We start from the raw sequence: 7102 nt of genomic DNA on the forward strand, positions 1-7102 counted from the left end.
ATCTTCTACTGTCCAATTTCGATGAGCTTGTACAAATTGTAGCCTCATTTTCCTGTTCTTAGCTGAAAGGAGTGGTACCCGGTGTGGTCTTCTGCTGCTGTAGCCCATCTGCCTCAAAGTTCGACGCACTGTGCGTTCAGAGATGCTCTTAGGCCTACCTTGGTTGTAATGGGTGGCGATTTGAGGCACTGTTGCCTTTCTATCAGCTCGAACCAGTCTGCCCATTCTCCTCTGACCTCTGGCATCAACAAGGCATTTCCGCCCACAGAACTGCCGCTCACTGGATTTTTTTTCTTTTTCGGACCATTCTCTGTAAACCCTAGAGATGGTTGTGCGTGAAAATCCCAGTAGATCAGCAGTTTCTGAAATACTCAGACCAGCCCTTCTGGCACCAACAACCATGCCACGTTCAAAGGCACTCAAATCACCTTTCTTCCCCATACTGATGCTCGGTTTGAACTGCAGGAGATTGTCTTGACCATGTCTACATGCCTAAATGCACTGAGTTGCCGCCATGTGATTGGCTGATTAGAAATTAAGTGTTAACAAGAAGTTGGACAGGTGTACCTAATAAAGTGGCCAGTGAGTGTATATATATATATATATATATATATATATATATATATATATATATATATATATTATATTATAAACTCTAGTAACATCTATGGTGTTACGGGTCAATTTTGACCCATATCTAACTACTTTATGAAAAAGGCAAAAAACATATTTTTTTATAGAACTTTAATACAAATAAAAGATGAAAATTATATTAACATTAATAGCAATAATAATAAAAAGTAGCTTTTCTAGGTCAAACAAGCAAACAACAATCAATCAAGCAAATCAAATCAACAGAAATCAAGTACTAGTTTTTAGATGCATTAGTATTTAGATGCATGTGTGGCAAAAAGTCTGTTCTTTGCAGAGGTATTTTTTGCAGGCGAAGCACGATGTGTTTGTCTTTCTGTCCTTATTGCTGGGGCAGACTTGACACCTTTTTCTTTTAGAATCAGGTGGTCTCACTGGGGCTGTGGCTGTTGTGGTTGATGTTGAGGCAGGCCTGGTTGAGGAGGATGCTGGTGATGATGCTCTTTGTGTTGCTGTGGGTATGGATGAAGCACTTGTTGAGCTCTGGAGTTATCGGACCAAGGCTGCAGCGGCTGGGTCTCGGGGCACTTGTTCCCTTTGGTCAATGTGCGCCTTGACAAGGGATCTTCCTAGTTCCTCAAGAAACATCCTCCGCTTGTTTTTTTTTCTTTGAATTCCATCCTTGGTGAATGTGGGTCCACAACACAAATGAATTGCATGCTGACACATCAAGGATGTTGTAAAATACAACCATTGGCCATCTCCTAGTCATTTGCTAGCAAGTGTAGGTGGCAGTCAGCTTGTCCAGGTTGTCCACTCCTCCTATGTTTTTGTTATAGTCCAGGATGATTCTGGGCTTTTTGTTACTTCCTGATGACACAGCTGCATCTTTGTGAAGTGTGGACATCAGTACCACATTCCGTCGTTTTTTGGGGCAGTATGAAACAGCAGTGGTGGTGTCTGTAAGAACAAACTTTGAGGAAAGTGGAGCCCTGTCCTTCATCTGCAACAATTCAGCGGGCAGCTCAGGTTTGGTTTTTTTCAATGTGCCATGGTGGTGATTTTCCTCCTGAGAAGTTCTTGTCCAAGGCCATAGCTGGTAAAAAAATTGTCACAAGTAATGTTGTGACCCTGCAGTCCAGTAGTCATATCGAGGACTACACGTTATCCTTGTTTTTTTCAGGGATTCTGCTTGCAGACTTGCCTGTGTAAATCTGTAGATTCCATCTATAGCTAGTTTTTGCATCACAGGCTGCCCAGATTTTTATGCCGTATTTGCCTGTGATGCAAAAACTAGCTATGCATGGAATCTACAGATTTACACAGGCAAGTCTTACTTGGCATGTATTGCCGGAAGGGACATTTTCCACGGAAAGGGAGAAAACGTTCATCTATTGTCACCTCTGGCCCTGGGTTGAACATCAGTGGAAGGAGCTGCACCCATTTCTCCCAAACATCCCTGATGGGAGCAAGTTTGTCAGATTTTGTTCTGGTGTCTCTGTTGTCAAATCTGAGGACTCTTGATATAATTTGAAAATTTTGAAGTGACATTGTTGCCCGGAAAATATTCCTGCCTGTCGATGCGTCCCAGAGACTATCAGTGGCCTCATTGCAGGATTTGTACACTCCAGCAAGGAGAACACCAATGTAGGCATCCAGGACATCATCATGAAGGTCATTCCACATGTCGCCGTGGACTTTTTTCCTTCAAGGTTTGTCATAGCAATGACTTTTTTTTTATTGACAATGGCATAAATAGATCAAAACATGTCTTGATGTCACTTACTCTTGTCACAGCAAACCTTGTGATCCCAGGGGTCATTTTTATGACATTTGCAGCATCTGCCCTGCCATGTACATCTGGAGGTACTGAGCTCCAACTGATCTTGCCACTTTTGGATTTGAATCTTTCAGCGGGAGCAGCTTCAGCACCAGTGACCTCCTCATCAGACTGATCAGAACTGTCTGTGTCTTCCGGTTGATACTCCACATCATCTACCTCCTCAGATACCTGTTCATCTGTATCAGTTTGCTGCTGTGTGTCCTCTGATTCATTATCATCTAAGATATAATCCAGAATTTGGCTTACATCAAATCTTCTCCTCATTGTTGCATGTGTAAACTGGAGATGAATACTCTGCAAAGTACCAACTCTAAGCTGATTTGGCCATACATGCCTGGACATGTCCCTAACTCAAGTTGTTGGAGGTAGAGCTGGCTGTGGGCTGTTGGTTTATATTGTGTTTATGAGTTCAGTTTTGGGACTTATTATTGTTTTTTTACTCTTATATTAGACCTGGGTCGAAATTGACCCCAACAACACAAATGTTACAATTTTAATAAGAGCATTTTACAATTTAGTAAAATAGTTTTATTTTATTGTATTTTGTTTACAAATAAGTTCCTGAAAAAGTCAAAAAGTCTTGATGCAATAAACAAGTGTATGTAGAATTTGTATGCATTTAAAACCTAAAACGGGTCGGTCACGACCCTAACACTAGAGGAAGGATTTTAATACCCAATGTTCAAACTTATCTAGATCCTTGTGAATAACAAGTAATAATAATAAGCTTTTATACTAATGGAAGACACATTTTCTATAGTATCGCAAGTCCATTGTTTTATGCGGTTGGATCTGACATTTACTATTATAAGGGTGCTTCCTCCTATGTACAAATCAGTAATCAATGATAATCTAAGCACTAAAGGGATTAACTGCCCTGATCAGGGTTTTCTTCTTTCTCACCATCTCGGTAAAGGTACCTTCACATGGAGCGACGCTGCAGCGATAGCGACAACGATGCCGATCGCTGCAGCGTCGCTGTTTGGTCGCTGGAGAGCTGTCACACAGACCGCTCTCCAGCGACCAATGATGCCGAGGTCCCCGGGTAACCAGGGTAAACATCGGGTTGCTAAGCGCAGGGCCGCACTTAGTAACCCGATGTTTACCCTGGTTACCAGCATAAAATGTAAAAAAAACAAACAGTACATACTTACATGCGTCCTCCGGCGTCCGCTTCCTGCACTGTGTGAGCGCCGGCAGTAGCAGGGCACAGCGGTGACGTCACCGCTGTGCTGTGCTTTCACTTTCACTTTGCGGCGCTCAGTCAGTGTGGGAAGCGGACGCCGGGGGACGCATGTAAGTATGTACTGTTTGTTTTTTTTACATTTTACGCTGGTAACCAGGTTAAACATCGGGTTACTAAGCGCGGCCCTGCGCTTAGTAACCCAATGTTTACCTTGGTTACCAGTGTAAAATATCGCTGATATCGTTGCTTTTGCTGTCAAACACAACGATACACGGCAATCGGATGACCAAATAAAGTTCTGGACTTTATTCAGCGACCAGCGACATCACAGCAGGATCCTGATCGCTGCTGCGTGTCAAACTAAACGATATCGCTAGCCAGGACGCTGCAACGTCACGGATCGCTAGCGATATCGTTACAAAGTCGTTTCGTGTGAAGGTACCTTAATGCACAACCACAGGCAGAAACCGAATTGTGTGTTACAAACGCCTGACTGCTTGATCAAATGAGTGTACTGACAGCAACTCCTAGATCACCATAAAGAAAATATATCTGTGTGACAAGTGACAGTTATCTATGATTATTTTATTTTATTTGGGATCAAGAAACTTGATATTACCACATATCATGACATTACAATAAAAATATTTTTTATGTCCTTTCTATTTACCCAGGACCGAGACAGCATCCTGCTAATATGCATCTAACAAGTCAAAGATATGGAATGTCAACTGTGTGTTCCTAGGTCAACCTTCACCTGAGAAATTGTCATGTAATATAAGCTGATCTACAGATGCAGCCATTATGAACCAACATACAAAATAAAAACCAGAATGCAGAAATTTAACTTTAACACTTAACACATAAAAAGCATTGAAATGTAATTATTAAATATTGCATTCTTCTAAGTTAAGATATTTTTTCTGTATTGTAATGTCTTCATCATTTTAAGAAATGTTTCACCCTTATGTTTGATATGTCTGTAAATTATATTGTTAATCCCTAAAAGAGCATAAGTCCCACTGGAGAACAGTAATATAAAATACCAATACAACTTAACTTTAAAGTACAGGATGGGCCATGTATATGGCTACACCTAAATAAAATGGGAATGGTTGGTGATATCAACTTCCTGTTTGTGGCACATTATTACATGAGGGGGGGACTTTTCAAGATGGGTGGTGACCATGGTGAATGGTGAATGGTGAAGTTAACAAACAAAACCACCACTCTTGGTCTGACACTAAGCCACAGTGTATAGATCCATCCAAGACTGTTGGAACACAAAAATTGATTGTATGGTGCGGTATATGGGGTACAAAGATAGTGGGGCCATTCTTCATCAATGAAAACCTCAATGCCACTGGATTTCTGAAATTGCTACATAATGATATGTTGCCCTCTTTATGTACTGAAGATGGCGCGTTTCCTGAGCTTTTACAGCAAGATGGTGCAACACCACATTATGGGTGTCAGGTCCGAGCATTCCTACATGGACAGTTTCTTGGAAAGTGGATTGGTCATCGTGGGCCAGTTGAATGGCTACCAAGGTCTCCCGATCTGACCTCCTTAGACTTTTATCTTTGATGTCATCTGAAGGCAATTGTCTATGCTGTGAAGATACGAGATGTGCAGCATCTGAAACAACGGATACTGGGAGCCTGTGCTAGCATTTCTTCTGCGGTGTTGCTATCAGTGTGTCAAGAGTGGGAGAGGAGGGTTGCATTGACAATCCAACACAATGGGCAGCACTTTGAACACATTTTATAAGTGGTCATAAACTTGTACTCATGAAAGAAAAAAGATACGTTAAAACCAAGCACACCATTGTTTTTCTTGTGAAATTCTCAATAAGTTTAATGTCACATGACCCTCTTCCCATTGGAAAAAATAAAGTTGGATCCAAAATGGCCAACTTCAAAATCGCTGCCATGGTGACCACCCATCTTGAAAAGTTTCCCCCTCCTATATACTAATGTGCCACAAACAGGAAGTTGATATCACCAACCATTCCCATTTTATTTAGGTGTATCCATATAAATGGCCCACCCTGTATACAATAATTAATAATATCTTAAAATTTAATTTATAATGGTTCATAAGAAAAAAAACCCTTAGTTGTTGAATCGCATATTATATATAAATATATAAAGACACTTTCCGTGCATAATTTTTTTGTGGAGACAAAAGTCCAAAATACTGTCTTACAAATATTATGGCTTAATACAACTGAGGGCATATTAAATCATGAATACACACAGTAAAACATGTTCTCATCAACATGAGTCATCCCATGAGCGGCATCATTTGGGAATAGCAAAGAGCCGAGAAGGACCATGTATATGTGGTCAATGATTAAAACAACTCCATAATGTGAAAAGCATAATATACTATAAACCCACCCGCTGCGATGCCGCATCCTGTGAAGTTGTCAGCACAAACAGTAAAAAACAGGCTAGCATGGTAACACTGCTGTCCCTGTGTAAATAGGTCCTTTCTGACTTCAAAAAGTCAGAATCATGTACCAGTTATGAATACTGAGTTTTTTGTAAAAGGTTTAGGCTTTATAGATATGGGAAACGTACTTCCGGTATAGTGGGACAGTGCCGAAAGCAACGCTTTCACTTGCATTACTGTGCAGCCTGCCTATTAGCCAATAATTAATATAGACAAATGATGCTGCAGCGCAGAACAGCTGATTATCAGGAGTGCTCCAGGTATCCAGGTTACCGATGCAGCATGTCAGGAAGCACTATAGCTATTCGGATAAGCACTTATCTGATGCTATTCGATCATCCCTACTATGTATGCTAATAGATCACAGACTGCACATGAATCAACAGTGTGATGCAGCAGCAAAAAAGGCAAACACAATTTTGGGATATATTTAGAGAGAGCATAGAGTCTAGATAACGTGAAGCAATTATCCCCCTCTACTGTGTCCAGTTCTGGGCACCACATTTAAAAAAATGACAGAAAAACTGGAGCAAGTTGTAATGACGCTGCCTGGTGTCATAGAGAGGCAGCTTAAGGGTGGTGCTAGTTAGAGTGCAGGGAGAAGGAGGAATGAGGCACGCAGTGCACACAGGACCTGAACTAGCCTGGTCACGTGATCACTGCAGGGACGATGGGACCGGAGCTACCATGCGAGGATGGAGGGTGTGCCAAAAGACGCAAGACACAGAGTACTAAGATAGAGACGTAGTCAAAAGACAAGCCGAGGATCGGAAGCCAGATGGGAGTTAGTTACTAAGATGCAAAACAGCAGAATAGTCAGAAACAAGCCAAGTGGTCAGAAAGCCAGGACAGACAGAGAAGTACCAAGCAAAAAACAAGGGCAGTAGTCAAGGGACAAGCCGGGTCATACACACCAGGGCACACGTGCACAGAGGCACAGTGATTACAGACGAATAACCTGTGTCAGTTATCTCAAACCGAGTACACGGAAGTATAACTGACTCAGAACCCAGGAACCATCAGCA

This window comes from Ranitomeya variabilis, chromosome 5 (assembly GCF_051348905.1).
Source record: "Ranitomeya variabilis isolate aRanVar5 chromosome 5, aRanVar5.hap1, whole genome shotgun sequence".
Taxonomy (NCBI): Eukaryota; Metazoa; Chordata; class Amphibia; order Anura; family Dendrobatidae; genus Ranitomeya; species Ranitomeya variabilis.